The sequence below is a fragment of the Lolium perenne genome, chromosome 6, assembly GCF_019359855.2.
Source record: "Lolium perenne isolate Kyuss_39 chromosome 6, Kyuss_2.0, whole genome shotgun sequence".
In the NCBI taxonomy this organism is placed as follows: Eukaryota; Viridiplantae; Streptophyta; class Magnoliopsida; order Poales; family Poaceae; genus Lolium; species Lolium perenne.
The window spans coordinates 51572123-51589988 of record NC_067249.2 but is presented as its reverse complement, the minus strand read 5'-3'; the positions used below and the strand labels follow the sequence as shown (position 1 = coordinate 51589988).

Here is a 17866-nt window from a genome sequence, read left to right as displayed (position 1 = left end):
ATGCCGAAAAAACAAATACACTGAAATTTAAAGCCTGAAACGTATATCTATATAACCAAATAGCTGGAAACTTGTTTCCAGGTTGTTACAAGTATACTACATTTTAAAGGCTATCAGATAACCAGCTAGCCAACAATCATTAGCAGAACACATGCACACGAGAGTCACGCACGCAAAAGCAGAGGAGGCACTTGCGTACTGCTTGAGCTCCACGCATGGAGCCGCTCGCGTCTGCCCTCCGTCTCGAGGTTCCTCGACCTCACTTGCCCTCCACCTGACACCACACAACCCATCCATCTCCCTTCCGGGATAGATGGGAGGCGCGAGAGGCCACGGTGCAGGCCCGTTCCGACGGAGCGTGGGGTACTGCACGCTAATGCTGGTTTTATTGTCTTCAGATTTTAGACTGGGCCGTTCCCTTGTGAACTGGGCTCAATTCTATATTGAGTGGGCTCTATTGGGTTGACTGTGATGTTCCGTTTCTACAGCGATCTCAATCGATCATGCAAGTTTTACGTACACGTACAAACGCCGAATAGCAATTTAATAGTAAAGATATATATAAAGGGAGAGAGGGTGGTGATCCAACTAAACTTGACCTTGCAACAATATGATCAACGTTCAGGATGAAATTGTCCGTCAGGCGGACTGGCGGACTCCGCTCGCTCGATGTGTCCCGACTCCCGAGTCCCCGAGCCTCCACGTCTGTAGCAGTTTTCTGTAGACGAAGATGAGTCCTCCAAATCACCAACCGCCGCCGCGCTGCTCCCGCTCCAAAATCTGCGACGGTCGCCGGTTGCCCTGCGCCCCGTCCCAGACGCCGCCCGATGCGAGGACGCCCTCCCCTCACTGGAGCGCCGCCCTAAACCACGAGTGGCCTTGCATCCCCAACGCCGCCGCCCGAGGACGCTGGCCTGCTCCTTATGCATCCCCGACATCTGCTCCGCATCCCCAAGGCCGCGCCGCCCGTCCCCCTGACGCGTCGCTGCCTGAATCGTGGGAGTCGCAGTCGCGCACATCTTTGGCGGCTTGCCCCAGTGTCGCCGTCTTCCCAGTCATCGTCCGCACGCCGCATTGTTGCCCTCCGCTACACCCGTCGAGGACACAGTTAAGGTCCTCCAACACGCCACCGTCCACGCCCCGTCGTCGTGCACCAACATACCGCATTCCTACCGTCCTCTTCTGCGGACTCGCACTCTGCAGGTCGCCTCTGCCCCGGCTGCTACGGATACTGAAACTACTGCTCTGCTGTTGTCTTACAGTTTTCAGACACACGGGTAATGCCCCTTGTCTTCCCATGCGTTTTATGCGTATGCAATAAGCAACGCAATGTTACTTCTGTTAGAGATTCAGATTAGATAGATTTGAAAATAGAGTGAAAGAGTCCACGGTGCCTTTGGGCTAAAAATATTATTGACATCCAAGGTTTCCTGTATGTTACTCTGAAAGGCCAGGTAGAACCATCTCTGCTAGGAGAGTACTCCATTCTGTTCTAATATTAGTGCAATGCAAAATTACTTCCTCATCTGGTTGTGACTAGATCAAACAAAAAATATTTAGCATGGGAGATGCATGATGTGTATTGAATTTTTGGGAATATCTCACGGGTCTGACATATCATCAATTAGTCTAAAAATATATTATGACGAAAATAATAATTGGAACATTAGCTTTTATAGAATCTTCTTTATTTATTGTTCCACTTTAATAGCTTGTTTGTGCCGTGATGTGTGTGTTTGCTGACACTTGCTCGGTCCGGAAAGTTCAAGACTTTATATTGCTACCTTTTTTCCAAGGTAACATTGGTCCAAAGTTTACTTTTTTTCTTAGTTTAGATTCCCAGGTTATTGCTTATGCAACCCTACATCTGTTTAATTCTTCTGACATGGAGGCACCTAATATATGTTTTCTCCATGTAGACTTGGTTTTTCAGTATATATATTGTTTCTATTTGGTTCTTGGAACTTTCATTTCATGCACGTATTATTATTTCAAATAGATGCATTTTGTCATTATGACTTTCCTGGAACTTTCATGCGCTCGCATGAATTTGTGCTCAATAGGTTTGTCTCTGCCACTAAAGCAGTTCGGATATTTATAAATATTGTTTCAGTCAAATTAGAATCCTTATGGGGGTGCATCCTGACCTATAACCCAGATCCCAGACCATAGATGTGTTCCTGTCAACGACAGAAACACCAATCAGTTTTTCCAAATCGACAAGCTTCGTAGAATAACCTGTTGATGAGATAGCTAGCAGTTTTGTTTTCTTCTGAACATCAACGATTTCTTTTAAGTGAACTTAGTTTGTTCTTTCTCTTGTCAGCAATGATTGCACCGAAATCCCAAGAAACCACTGCCTTACAATTATATTTGTTCTCGGTTCACTTTTTCTTATCTTGTGAGCAGCGATTCCACACAAAATCCCCTAGCAAAAAGGTATATGTATACGTCCATTAGTTAATTATACTCTATATAAAAGACAATCAATCTACCGCATCTCACATTCACTGATGCACTGTAGATAAGCTATTTATCTCTTCTTCATCAATTCATTCCGTGACGCGTGGAGTTCTTTCTTTGTATTTGATCGATTGGATGGTAAATTAAAATTCGTTGTCCTTTTTTCTAAGCTGGAAGGCTACCGGCTACCGGTTACTAGACCTGCTTCTGGTGACCCTCCGTCAACTCCACACGACACGTGCATCCTCTTTCTAGACTTTTCCCCAGATCTCCTTTCCTCCCCACCTCCCTCCCTGACCTCCATCTCCACCGGCCTCCCCCTGGTACCCTGGCCGAGATCCGTCAATAGTCATCATCAACAGCTCACCTCTGGTCGTCACCCATTGTCGCCACGCCTAGGAGCTGCGCAAGGAGGCCAGCCACATGGGGGAGTAGGGATGCGGAGGATGACGGGCACCTTAGATTTCTCCGGCAGTCATGCATAGAAGCAAAACGGCGTCGTCGCGGTGGTGAATCGGCGGACGAGACCGGCGTCGTGATCTTCCGATGACCAACTGCGCGGGAGGAATTCGGAGCTCGCCGGAGTCGTGATGACGGCGACCGCCTCAGAGGGGAATCAGCGAGGACACCGGCGCGGTGCCGCCAGCGTGCAGCAGCGAAGGAGAGGAGGTCCGAGATGGTTGGATTCGTGTCGCAGGGGACCTCCATTGTGGGCGGCGACCGTGAAGTGGGTCGGTTCATTCGCCGGCGTTGCAGCCATCGCTGAGATACTCCGGCTTTGTCGTCACAAATGTTCACTTGACGGCAACGATGCAGTAAGATGCTTCTCCCCGTGTATCCTTCCTTTCTTAATGCAGATCGGAATTAAAGAAGTAGCAGCACTGATGCATGCACAGGGAGCAGCGGCAACGGAAAATAATAAGCTTCCTACGTCGGGTCTGACAGCATGGAGGCTGCTGCAGTTGGCGTGCGAGGGCGCGTGCAAGGCCGGCAACCTTTTTCCTGCATCCAGGATCTCATCACCAGGTGCGCCCATCGCTGAATCCTTCCTTTTTCATCACATTTTTTGTGATCAGTAAACAACCTCTTCATTTGCCTCTCACATTAATTAACTGCTCTTTACCTATTGTCCACAAACTGATTAAGACCGTATTTTATCACTGATTTAATGTTTTGGCAACTGAAACTTGGTCTTCTGTTCTTCACATGAAACATGCTAAAATCTTATCTATACAGTAAAAACTTCGAACATTGTGTGCAACAAATCTATTGTGATAACTGGCAGCAAAAAAACATTGCATACTGATTAGCATTAACCTGTTGAACACACGCTTATGTCCGTTAAGCTTATTTTACCGTGTCCTGAATTATATCTGAAAGAGCATGACTGAGAGATACTGTTTGGTACCAGAATGCACATCGGAGATTGAGACCACTTGCTGATAAATTGAGCAGGTATAGTGCCTTGAAACCTCTTGGATTTCGTTTGGATTGCGATGTTTTTCCCTTTTCTGTATCTTGGATGTGAACTTAATTAGAAGAATCGCCATATTCATTTTTTGGTTCCTGGCCTGCATCTCTTTATAGCTGTCACTTCGTGGATTGTGATATGCGGAGTTCAATTTTTATATATTCATTCACAAGACATCAGAAATGATATATGCTCATTCACCTGTACCTCCCAATGAATATTTCTGCATACTCATGTACAGTAACATGATCAATTCATATTCAGATAATTTGCTTATCTTTTATTATTTCATAGCCCATAGGGCCATAGGTCAGTCAAGCAGATACAATTGAACAAACCTTATACTACATGCCCAAGATTGTCATCATCCATACGGTCATCGCACTTATGGTAATTGTTTCCATACACAATCCAGTAGGTATTTGCACTACAGAACTGCAGGCAGAACTGACAGAACATGTTGCTGCATCTATGTCCTTGTGCTATGTCGCAACAGGTGATCATTATGACAAAATGCGTGCAATATTCCAATAAGAAACAATATAGGCTGGGCAATGTGTCTGACAGACATTTGCAGGTTCATTTTGTGATCATCAGCGACAGTGCCAGGTCAACGTTTCCAATATCGTCATGGCTGTCAAGGTGCCAATTGCCTTGAATTGTTCATGAAGCTCCTCTACTACATACCTATGGTGGTGCTAGCGTCCATCATTCTGTCAGCGCTTCCCAGACTGATTAACATCGGAGGAGCTTGCAGCATATGGAAAATTGAGAACATGGATTTTCTCATATGCCTCCATGCGTTCTTTGGCGTTCTCTTTGGGTCAGTGGAGGTTGGCCTTGAAGTTGCAGTAATATGATTGATATAACTTGCTCCGAATTTCCTAATCATATATGCACATTGTACTTCAGTTAACTGACTTGATTATGGCTGATCATTGCAGCTTGGAATCTCCTTTGCAAAGATCATCATATAGTCCATCCGGCCTCAGGTAGTGGTTCTAGGCAGGGTCCAAGGCACAAACATGTTTTGCAGCGTCAGGCAGTACCCTGTGGCATGTCAAACACTAACTGTATAAGTCATACACATCGATACATCTTTCGTATGCTTCATCAACGCAACTTTTATCAAATAAATTTACTAATGATCACAGTAAGAAAACCTCACTTTATTTTAAAATCAGTGTAAATTCTTAGATAGATGTTATTCATCCAGGATCATAGAACGAGACATCTAATGAAAAAGCGAGGGAAAGGGTGCAGTCAGTTATCCTTGACATGTCAAGTAAGTTTCTGCAAAGAAGTTCATGGTTGCTAGCTGATAATGAAAACTCATAAATATGTTTGATTCATGCTTCCATTCTACAGATGTGGTAAACATGGACACTTCAGGACTTGTGAGGTTGAAGTAAATACACATCGACCTGCTGTCTATGGGCATACATGTGAAATGATGAACTGACAAGCATACTTATGTTTTGGCAAGTATTTCCAGTTTACTCTGTATAAAAATTCTAACTCGAGTGTTCAATCATTATCTGCAGATTGCTATTGCCAGTCAAAGATGGAAAGGTTACAATATCTGATACCGAAGTGCATATACTGCCGGTCATCCATATGAGCTCTCTTATAATTTGTTTTGTTTGCACGGTGCCTTTCATCGCTTAATTTTTCGGAGTATGATGTTTGCTTAGTGCTTGGTCATGCGCAGGCATGTTAGTTCGTATGTTTGCTTTTTTTTTTTCTCCTGCATATTCTATGTACGTACTCTGCATACCTGTTAATTAATATATGGCCTTTTGTTGCTCTGGTTTCTAGGATCAATCCTCAGAATCAGTTTGATACGCAAGACAACGAAGCTAACGAAGCTTTTACCTATTCTACTACTGCACGCAGCTGCTATATGTTAAGTTTCTGGAGCTGGTTCTAGAGTGCAAGCACTACCCTAGCTTTTCATTGAACTATTTTGTAACTACGCAATCTGCGTTTATAAATGCAGATAAGTTGTTTGAAATTAAGTATTCCAGCTTGAGCTTAAATAGTGTTTGCTACTGAATTTATCATCTATCGACAAGCCTTCGGAGGTCCTTTTGAATTCCGGCTTCCCTGTGTCACCCTCCCCAGCAACATAGAACAACTTCTTGCACGAGTTGGAGGCGAAGATCCCCTCTGACAACTCTGCACACCTTGCTCCAATGGCTGACTTCTTCGCACTGTCCTCTACACGGACAAGGAACAACAATGTGGCCTACCAGTGCTAAAGAGGGAAACAATCATCATCCTCTCTTCCGACGAGGAGGCTAATGACGCAAGGAAGTGACAGGTTGCAGAGCTGGAGACCAGCTACATCAGCTCTGTCTCGCTTGCTATAGGCGAATGTGTGTCCTATATATGCATCAGCTTCCTTAATATTTTTACTTATCTTTTTTTTTTTGAACACAGGGAGGGGTCTAGAAGACCCCAAAGATTCATCCATTAAAGTGGCACGTACATGGTTTTATAGAAAGCCCCTTATACAACACTCGCACTAAAAACCTATTATTTGAAGAAAGGGGCCTGCACTTTACAAAAAGAACACCCTACAAAGATCTTCAGAAACACAATCAAGGACCAGAGTGTCGCGTCCTCCAGGCGTCGCCGCCGAGAAACAAGAGCAAGCAGCTCGTGGGCTCTCTTCCGGCATAGATCTTCTGGCAACGGCCATCGTCAAGCCACCGGGTACAAGACTTGGCGTCATCGAGAGGGAGGCCTCCACGATGGAGGTTGAGCTCGGGCCGCCATTTCAGACAAAGATCACAACGTCAACCATGGACGCCATGTATTCCGCACAAAGGATCAAAATTGATTCGTGGCACCCAGCAGGCAGATGCCGAGGCAGAACCTCAGGAGCAACCACGAGATTGTCTGATCCCTCCTCGCCACCATGGCAGGACAGGAAAGACCGCATCAGACAGGTACTCAAGCAGGCGCATCAACAACAGGAGAGGCAAGATCTCCCTTCTGGATCCAAAAACGGCGCATCCTTCCTCACCACCTCCTCGCCACCACGGCCGGCCAGGGGAGAAGAAGCACGGAGCCTTGCTGAAGAAGGATTTGGCTCTCCCATGCCTCCACGGCCGGACGAGGGCTCATCCATCTTGCAGCAGATTTCGAGGAGAGAAGATCTTGAGGTCACCTTTTTATTCTTGGAGACAGTGTAGCCACTTCCCACGCCTAGCTTCAACCAGAGAAGCACCAGCACGATCCGAAGCAACCCTAGAAGCGCCATGGATCCGGCGACCTGGATCCAGAGCTCCACCTCCACTACGGGGCAGCACGCCCAAAACGTTGGCAGAGCCCGGAACAACCAGGAAAACTACAGATCTGGGCCCTAGACTACTCTGGCACCCAACCTAAACTAACTCCGGCCAGCTAATCCGGCGGAGTGACTGTCAGCGGCCCGGTCAAGGTGGAGAGACCCTCAAGGCTAATGTAGTAGGGTTAGAGCAGGAGAGGGGGAAAAGGGGGATCCTCCATACTTTACTTATCTGATTATCTTATCTTTTCTATCAATCCAGATCGTACAAAATATGTGTACCACCTTACGGGCGCGGCGTGCCACCGCGCCAATGCTTTCTAGTATGTATCATTCGGCTTTATATTACTCAACTTGTTTTGTTATTCATGGCATATATATAGCTAAACTATGAGGTTCGGTTATTCTTGCCGAGAGGGAAAAAGGATAAAGGGGCAGAAGTTGCAAAAACGATAGTGTGATCAGTTTCATGCTTAAGCTTTCCCTTTAACTGAAGCACGGTACAATATTAACCCTACTTCAAGAATTATGCTCTCTGTATTTATCTAGCAAAATTTAGTTTCTCCACTCAATTATTCCATAGGATGCCTTGCGTCATCTTAATCAAGGGATGGCCTTTAGTTCCTGTTTAACAAGCTGATGCAATACTATTACTGCTTCTCAATTTATGAGTTCCTTGTGGGATGCATATTTCTATCTCGATCCAGATTACTAAATTTGTCAAAATTATTACATGCATGTAGCCTTCTAATTGAATACTACCTTCAGAATTATTTCTTGAGAAAAGTGGAATTGATCAGGTAGAAGAGAATATAACGGCGAATATATTTGTTACAAACTAAAATTACTTTCTTTTGGGACCTTTATTTTCAACAATGAAATGTTTAGATCACACTCGCTTGCAGGTTTGGGTACTCCAACAAGGTTCTTTTGAAGTTGTCAGGTTTCCAGTGATACTAGCTCTGTTTAAAAAGCCGGCTATAGCCTTTGGCGAGGCCTGCGGCTATAGCTAGAGGCTTTAGAGGCTAAAACAGAAATAGCCGCTAATAGCCCGGCTAAGGCTATTTAGCCTTAATTTAGCCGCATAGCCGCTAACTTCCCGCTCAATGGGTCCAAAATTTTGGACCAAAAATTTCAGTCGACGGCCCATTTGCTTGGCGAAATAGCCACCAAGCCGAGCGACAAGCATAACTATGTCCTAAACTACGTAATAATGTTGTAATATTTGGAAAAAACTATGCATTTAACTATGTGTGAACTATTATGTGTATCTCCTATGTGAAGATGTTATTATGTTATTAATTTGTGAATTATTGATATATATATATATGACTATATGCTGCCCAATTTTTTTTCATTATTTAGCAAATCGGCTATATGGCTATAGCCCGGCTATAGCCTTTCATAGCTTCAAAAAAATTCGCGGCTAACGGCTATAGCCGGCTATTTTAACCAGAGGATACTAGACGTGTTCCATGAATTGTTGATACCAGGTGTCCTTTTAACCTTGCTATGCACGAGCTCAAGAGGAGATGTGCTTGTGTATGATGTTTGGTTAATTTCAGATCATAGGATGAAGGATTAGATCTTGTGCTAGATGAAAGCAGGTGTCCTTTTAACCTTGTTGTGCACGAGCTCAAGAGGAGATGTGCTTGTGTATTATGTTTGGTTAATTTCAGATCATATCAAACCATAGGAGATGCACAATTTTGTTTATGAAATCAGTTGTATTCTGCATTATCAGGTACAGTATCAGTGTTCTTCCATTTTTGCTGGGTTAGTATGTGGCTTTGTAGCACAAATAATGGCCACGATTCTATGTAGTTGGAGAAGAAAAATAAAAACCATATACTCATTTATTTTTTGTACATTATTATTTTCACTATGCATGCTACTCCTTTGTATTTATGCCATTCTTTCTTCGCCAGAACATATTTTATATGTCACTTACTATCTCAAAACTGCAGGATGGAACCTGGAAACTGTACAGTATTCAGGAATCTGAAAGATTTGCTTTTGCACTTCTATTTGTCAATCTTGTGCATTTTAGGTTGGCAGGAAATCGTATCTTATCTGAAATGTTTTTTATACTTTTGTATTCATGGATTCTATTTGGAAATTGAAGTTATGTCAATAAGAGACTTAACTGTATTGTGCCGGTGAATGCTTCATGTTGGATATAGGCGTATAGCAGTAATCAAGACTGCTAGCTCGAATCAGGGCTTGTGAATGGTATATTAAACTCAAGTCAAATCATACCTATGATTTATTTGAACTGTAACAAAAAAAATTGTGCACCGGGATTCTCATGTAGTGTATGGATTTAAACTTCCGAAGCTTTCATTGTGGCACTTATTGTCTCAAAGAGTTGTTTGTATCCCCTGAAAATGTCTTGTTAACAATTTGCCTTACTTTAAATCTAATTGACACTACATGCATCTAGGTATAGCCTGAAGGGACTCACTTCATAACCGCATGGTTTGAATTTTGAAATGCCGACAGTTTTCTCCAGATGCTAAATATATTTCGCTCCTACGTTGCCATTTTCTCATTTTCTGGGTTTTTTTCTTTCTCAATCGCTGTGTAAATGTGGCTATTTTCTATTTCACATATATACCTATTTATTGATTGGTGGTCAAGCTGAACTGAAACTTGAGCATAGTAGTGTGTTGCTTGCTTAATTTTCGCGAAAACGCAAAAGACTTGCGTTTCGATGCATTGATAGAAAGAGAAAGGTTATATGTACATGTCCACGAAGGGACCAACACCCCGCATTACAACTCGACCCAGGAAAGGAGACCTAGTCTAAGGCAGGAAGTGCCGGACACCCCGGGCTCCCGCTCTCGCCCACTGTTGCGCCTCGGTCTTGATGTCGTTGAGCAAGGAAGGCACCGAAGGTTGTGCGTTATCAAAGATCGCAGCATTCCGGTGTTTCCAGATCCACCACGCCGTGAGCATGATTATCGACGAAGTACCTTTGCGCAACTGGCGGGGAGCGGTCCGCACCGCCTGTGACCACCACTCCGCGAAGTCCCCCTCCGAAGCCGGAGGCCCCGAGGTGGATCGGATCCACGAAAGGACCTCGAACCAGATTGTCCTGGAGAATGAGCATCCAGTGAGCAGGTGCGTCATAGTCTCCTCGGATTGGTCACACAGCGGGCATCGGGGCGCATGCGGTAATCCCCGACGCCCCAGCCTTTCACCCGTCCAACACCTGTCCAGACAGGCCAGCCAAAGGAAGAATTTCACCCTAGGAGGCGCCCATGATCTCCAGTTCAACTCCCAAGATGCTGAGGTAATTCCCCCCTGGAAGAGGGCTTCATAGCAAGAGTGGGATGTGTACTGGCCATCCGTCGTCCACAACCAGGTCATCGTGTCCTGTTCTTCCGAGAGCTGGATTTCCCTCAATCTGACCCATAGTTGCACATATTGCCATAGTGCAAGGGGAGATGGTGCTCCAGCTATGTCGGGGATCCAAGTGCGGTCCACCAGTGCCTGCCGCACCGTACACACCTTCCTGCGCCGTTTAGGAACCAGCGCAAACTCCTCTGGTGCCATCTCCTTGATGGACCTGCCATCCAGCCAACGGTCCTCCCAAAAGAGGGCGGACTCTCCGTTCCCCAGTGTCATCGAGGTGGAAGCCGCAAAAATGTCTAGCTCCGCCTTCGAGAACTGCATATCCAGCCCGCGCCATGGTCGCTGGGGGTCCGTGTGCCTCCTCCATAACCAGCGCACCCTAAGACTTATGGCCATCCGTGCCAGGTCGGGAATTCCCAACCCCCCTAGGTGGAGTGGCCGGCACACCCTTGCCCAGTTCACGTGACAGTGACCTCCGTTGGCCTCTGCACGGCCCACCCAGAGGAACCCTCGCAGGATCTTCTTGATCTGTCTGAGGGTCTTTTTGTTCAGGGCAAGAACCATTAGCTGGTGCAGCGGGATTGCCGCGAGCACAGCTCGGATCAGCGTCAAACGTCCGGCTTGCGGCATCATGGATGCCCGCCAAGTGGGCAGTTTGTCAGCTATCCTGTCCAAGAGCGGCTGGAAAGTCTCGGCCGGCAGACGCCTAGTGGACAGGGGGATACCCAGGTATTTCACCGGAAAAGGCGCTAGCTGGCACCCCATGTGCCCTGCAGCAGCCACAGCCTCCGCGTCCGAGCAGGCGATCGGAGACACCGAGCACTTAGCAAAGTTGGTGCGTAGGCCAGACGCCTGTCCAAAAATCTCCAGGACTTCACGGACCACACCCAACTCTACCTCGTCCGGGTGACAGAAGATCACCACATCATCCGCATATAGCGACACAGAGGTCACCAGGTCCCGCCGCGCCAACCGCTGCAGCATACCCAGCTCGGCTGCCTTGGCGAGCAACCTGTTGAGCGAGTTCATCACTAGGACAAACAACGATGGCGACAGGGGGTCGCCCTGTCTCAGACCCCTCCGATGCCAGATCGGGGGGCCTGGCTCACCATTGAGCATCACCCGAGTGCTGGCCGTGGCCAGAAGCAGAGAGACCATCTCTCGGAACCTCGGTCCAAACCCAATCTTCTAGAGAACTTCCATGAGGAAACCCCAGGATACTGAGTCAAAAGCCCGAGCGATGTCTAACTTCAGCATCACCCTCGGCTCCTTCCCTCTATGCAGGAAACGAGCCGTCTGCTGTACCAACATGAAGTTGTCGTGCTTAATCATATGTGTGTTTGCCAGAACGAGGTATTATGCATATTTTCCAAAAAAAAAGGTATTAATCGTCTTCAATGTTCTTTAAGTTACATATAGCAGATTGGAATTGACTCAGGCGTATATGGGCCTAACATATTTTACTGTATCAAAATAAAATTTGCAGGTAAATACCGTACACACACATTGTTTAGTGCTCTGCAACTAAATCCTGACGTTGCCTACACAGTTCATATGATGCAAGACACTGCTAGCAGGTGACATTCACCTCTTTTCAGTGAACTTTGGGTCACCAAGCGGTGGTGGAAGACAAGAAACAATAAATTATTTGAGAGAGTTAGATTGATGAAGCAAGCCTGGTTTTGGCTTTATAAAGACGAACTCACTTGATAGTCTTCATTTATAATCTCTATGAACACCCCTGTGTTACCACTTGTACATATGTAATAACTTGTATAATATAGGTATCACTTGTAGGAGCTTTTCCTACTATAAATTCCCTAAAGAAAAGGTTGATTTGATAACACTCAAAGGTGTGGTTTTGGAAAAATCTGTTAGAGCAAAGAGAAAGCACACACACCATATTCTATTTCATATATTTCACATATTGACGTCTACGCTATAATAAAAAACATCATGAGTACTTTCACTCTAGGTGGTGAATATTCAATTGCAACACGAGAGAATTAACATCTGTTAGAGCATAGACGAAGCAATAAAGAAAACAGACTAAACAAAACAATTTGGTCTGATTGCCATCTTCTTGATTGGAAAGAGATAACACTTACACCATCTTACCAGTTGTACCATATGTAATTTATTTATAGAATCAAGCATTAGTTAGAGGTCGTGCGTTGCACGTGCAAGCTTACTAGTTTAGAGAAGGAACGCTTAATTCTGGTCAACCTATAATTAACTTAATTTCCGGCCATCCAATTTCATGTGCAATTGAAGTGTATATTGAAAAAATGTGCAATTACATACCCATGTATAATTTTTTATATGCACATATCACGTTGCAAATCTAACAGTTGTAGAGTTGATCTAGAACTAAATTATTTTCTCCATCATCCTAGAATTAGCAGAAAGGTTTAGAAAAATACCAGCTTCTGCATCAAACTTGTAGATTCAGAAAGTGCAAAAAAAAACATGTACAGTTTCACAAAATATACATGACCTGATTAATATCTCTTTTATCTTATTGTGTGCCTAATCCAATTCATATTATACCCTTATTATTTCTTATATGGAACTGAGGGAAAACAACGGAGGTATTTCACATTGAAAGGCAACATCGGAATCACAATTACAATTGTCCTAATTACCATATCCACCCTTGCAAATCTTTTGCCAAGTTGAACAAAAGGCAAAAAACGGAGGAGACACACAAAGTATAACAGGGGTATTTCTTTATTAAAGCTAATAACTGAGCTCATACAACAAAGCGAAATATACATACAAATAAGGTTAATATAGCTTTTATTAAAGCTAAAATGAGTTCAACAACAAAGCTAGTACTGCTTGATAAGGCATGTTTTGGCATACAGAAGCATATAGGGCTTAGGATTTAGACCAGTGGACAGGAGAAATTCCTTTTCCTCTAGGTTTACCAATTAGCAGAGCTGCCTCCTCCTTGGTCATATCTGCAAATATGTTCAATGACATGGGGCCACTCGCACCACCAGCACTGTGCACAGCCCTTGCCCTCTCGCTGAATTTCTTGAACCGGCGTTCCATCTCATGACGTTCACGAGATATGCCATGATGCTTGCACCAGTGCTCATAGAAGGCCCACATAGCTTCATCCGACTTAAGGGCATTATCATCAACATAAAGACGTCTTTTGTAGCCTATGGGTCTGGCATTATCATCAACATAAAGATGTCTTTCGTAGCCTATGGGTGGGCCTCCTGTTGTTCAATAGGCATGGAGTTACAACTTGATTTGTGGAAAGTAGTATCATTTGTACCATTTCTCAGCAGAGTTAATTTGATTGATTTAGCCTTGCAAGGCAGAGCTACGATAACAAATTATCACTCGGTATTACTAAATCATTAAAGAGCATGCTTGTTAGAAGTGTTTGGTGATTAGAACAACTCCTAATGAATAGGGTCCAACCCCTGCCGGCATGTTTATTCAAATATATCTACTGATAATAAGAAACTATATGTGAATTCCAGGCATTAAATTCGGAAAGCATTCGTATTGATGCAAGAACTGATTTGGGAATTTCGGTAATCAGGATTCATACCCAAATTCCGAATGAAGCCCTTAGCCAGGGATTACCTGAAGGGGAGACACGGATGGCGGCTGCAGGGCGAACTTTGGAGGCGCGGGTAGAGAAGGCTGCCCGCGCGATCTTGGACACGATGGAAGCCATAGCCTGGGCGGAGGGTTTGTGCGCGGCGGTGGTTACCTGGGAGGCTGGGACGTTATATATGGAGCGAAGAGTCTTCTGAGGCCGTTGGATCGCTTTCGCCTGCCTCTAACCTAGGGTAAGTTTGGTTCCTTGGCAAAATCCGTTATGGCCTAGCTAGGCCAGGCTGAGTGCTTGGTTACGAAAGAAAATCTTGATTCAGAGGGCAAGCTAGCCTCGTTGGGCCAGAAAAGTCTCTCGCTCCCTATTCGGCTCGCTCTCGATGGCAAACTCCGCGTAGCAAAAAAAAATTCGTCGTGCAGTTCCGAAAAAAAATCGCCTGTCATGGAATCCGTTCGCAACCAATCGCTGCCTTTTTTCTGTTCTCCAATTCCTCCGCATCACCCAAAATTCCTATTCTCGTGGCTAAATCGTCTGAATTACATCAATAAATCAAGATGATTTTGGCCGGGAAGACTCTTCTAGACCTTGCCGCTGCAAGTGAAGGCTCCACCAGACGCTTCTGCCAGCTACCCGGCGCAGGTGCCCCTTCCGTGCCCAGATTCCACGCCGCCTCGCCGGTCACTTCTCTGCTAGGATCCGTCTTCTGACCTAGCTGGGCTACGCAACCAAACGTACGTGCAGGCAAGGCAAGGTTAGCTAAGACGAGCTAAGCTAGCTCGGCTATGCCGATGGGAGGTAAACAACCAAACACACCCTAGTTGAACCATGTGAGTAGATGTAATTATTTCCTTCGGCTCTCTGTGCCTTATAGCATCTCCAGTCGCGTCCCCAAACCGTCCCTCAAAGAAATTTGGGACGCGCCAGACAAAAAAAAAAACTTTCCCAGCCGCGTCCCCTAAAGTTGATTTTTGTTTGGCGCGGCTCGATACGGTGTCCGGAGCCCTAAGCCCATCCCCGCCCCACAGAGGACGCTCCGGGCACGCCGGATACAATGAAAAGCGAGGCGAGACGTGGCGGGACCGACGTGTCAGCGGCTCGGAAGCCTAAAACCCCGTCACCTACCTTTGGTCAAGCGACGTTAATGGCGTTCCAGTTTTCCCAGGCGACGCAGGGACGTGTCTCATCGTGCATGGCCGCGTGGCTGTCCGCACCGGAGTTATTGCGTCCAATGACCCGCTGCCGCTTCGTCTGCCGCCGTTGTACATTAAGAGGCCCTGCGGTTCATCCCAATCTCTCGCCGCTCCCAGATCTTCTCCTCGCCGCTCCAACCAATGTCGTCGTCCTCCCGCAAGATCACCGCAGCGAACGGCTTCGGCCGGGACAACCTCACCGTGAAGGAGGCGTGGGTGTTGTATCGCGCGGGATATCTCTTCCCGCCGGACATGCGCCTGCCAAGCAGCAGCGACTGGAAGATGGCCATGAACGGCATAGGCGTCCCACCACCGCAGTCGCCGGGCACTGAGCGCTGGAGGGACGCCATTAGGGCCCGGTGGTCTGCACTCAACACCGACGAGCGGGCCGATCCGACCTGGGCAGCCACCGGCAATGACGCATGGTGGGTTGCCTACTTCCAGGCGCAATATAACATGGAGATGCACAGCACCACCGTCCTCTTTGGCGGGCCGAACAGCTGGAACAGGGACGGGCGCCTCCTGTTCTGGGGCGTTCCGGGACGCACCCTGGAGAACGTCATCGACGACATCCAGAAATGGCGCTCTGATGTCTACGGGTGCTTCTATTCTTGTAGACAGTGTTGGGCCTCCAAGAGCTGAGGTTTGTAGAACAGCAGCAAGTTTCCCTTAAGTGGATCACCCAAGGTTTATCGAACTCAGGGAGGAAGAGGTCAAAGATATCCCTCTCATGCAACCCTGCAACCACAAAGCAAGAAGTCTCTTGTGTCCCCAACACACCTAATAGGTGCACTAGTTCGGCGAAGAGATAGTGAAATACAAGTGGTACGAATGAATATGAGCAGTAGTAACGGCGCCAGAAAAGTGCTTGCTGGCGTGCAGTTGATGGTAGTAATATTGCAGGAAGTAAAGATGCAGTAAAACAGTAAACAAACAGCGATAGCAGTATTTAGGAACAAGGCCTAGGGATCATACTTTCACTAGTGGAGACTCTCAACATTGATCACATAACAGAATAAATAGATAGATGCTAAACTCTACACCCTCTTGTTGGATGATGAACACCACTAACTGTGTAGGATTACACGAACCCTCAATGCCGGAGTTAACAAGCTCCACAATATTCAATGTTCATATTTAAATAACCTTAGAGTGCACAACAGATCAACATAACCAAACCAAGTACTAACATAGCATGCACACTGTCACCTTCACACTACGAAAGGAGGAATAGATCACATCAATACTATCATAGCAATAGTTAACTTCATAATCTACAAGAGATCACAATCATAGCCTACGCCAAGTACTACACAATGCACACACTGTCACCATTACACCGTGCAGGAGGAATAAGCTACTTTAATAACATCACTAGAGTAGCACACAGATAAATTGTGATACAAAACACATTGCAATCATAAAGAGATATAAATAAGCACTTCACTATATCATTCATAACAGCGAATAAGTATTCTGTGAAATATAGCCTAAGAGACCCACACGGTGCACACACTGTCACCTTTACACACGTGGGACAAGGAGTCCCCGGAGATCACATAAGTAAAATCCACTTGACTAGCATAATGACATCTAGATTACAAGCATCATCATATGAATCTCAATCATGTAAGGCAGCTCATGAGATTATTGTATTGAAGTACATAGGAGAGAGATTAACCACATAGCTACCGGTACAGCCCCGAGCCTCGATGGAGAACTACTCCATCCTCATGGGAGACAGCAGCGTTGATGGAGATGGCGGTGGTGCCGGAACAGAGACTCCTGTCCCCCGGATATTGGCTTCGCGATGGCGGCGGCTCTGGAAGGTTTCTCGTACCGTGGCTTTTCCGTATCGTGTTTTAGGTCAGGGACCTTTATATAGGCGAAGAGGCGGCGTCAGAAGGTCAACGAGGCGACGACACAACAGGGGGGCGCGGGCCCCCCCTTGGCCGCGCTAGCCTGGTGTGTGGTGGGCCTGTGGCCCGCCTCTGGCGGCTCTCGAGTGTTCTGGAAGCTTCATGCAATCCTAAGACTCTGGGCGTTGATTTCGTCCAATTCCGAGAATATTTCCTTACTAGGATTTCTGAAACCAAAAACAGCAGAAAACAGCAACTGGTCCTTCGGCATCTCGTCAATAGGTTAGTTCCGGAAAACGCATAATAATGACATAAAGTATGCACAAAACATGTAGATATCATCAATAATGTGGCATGGAACATAAGAAATTATTGATACGTCGGAGACGTATCAGCATCCCCAAGCTTAGTTTCTGCTCGTCCCGAGCAGGTAAACGATAACAAAGATAATTTCTGGAGTGACATGCCATCATAACCTTGATCATACTATTGTAAGCATACGTAATGAATGCAGCGATCAAAACAATGGTAATGACATGAGTAAATAACTGAATCATAAAGCAAAGACTTTTCATGAATAGTACTTTCAAGACAAGCATCAATAAGTCTTGCATAAGAGTTAACTCATAATTAAAGCAATAAATTCATAGT

General features: G+C 45.8%; 1 long non-coding RNA gene and 1 other non-coding gene across 17 annotated transcripts; one reads left to right on the top strand and one right to left on the bottom strand.

Moving 5' to 3' along the window:
- Window positions 1-705: 705 nt before the first annotated feature.
- LOC127307968 (uncharacterized) lies at window positions 706-6029 on the top strand. Of its 16 annotated transcripts, none has more exons than XR_007856102.2 (5): window positions 708-3278; window positions 3360-3489; window positions 3875-4926; window positions 5151-5219; window positions 5303-6029. It is a non-coding gene; the product is annotated as an uncharacterized lncRNA (long non-coding RNA). The 16 variants fall into 16 exon arrangements; XR_007856106.2 differs by having other exon boundaries at window positions 709-3278; window positions 3875-5219; window positions 5303-5379; window positions 5479-6029; XR_007856093.2 differs by having other exon boundaries at window positions 706-3278; window positions 3875-4430; window positions 4512-6029.
- A 7266-nt stretch (window positions 6030-13295) lies between these two features.
- LOC127307967 (uncharacterized) lies at window positions 13296-14453 on the bottom strand. Its single transcript, XR_011746317.1, has 2 exons — window positions 14193-14453; window positions 13296-13816 (listed from the first exon to the last, which is right to left on the bottom strand). It is a non-coding gene; the product is annotated as an uncharacterized protein (transcript).
- Between the last annotated feature and the right edge of the window lie 3413 nt (window positions 14454-17866).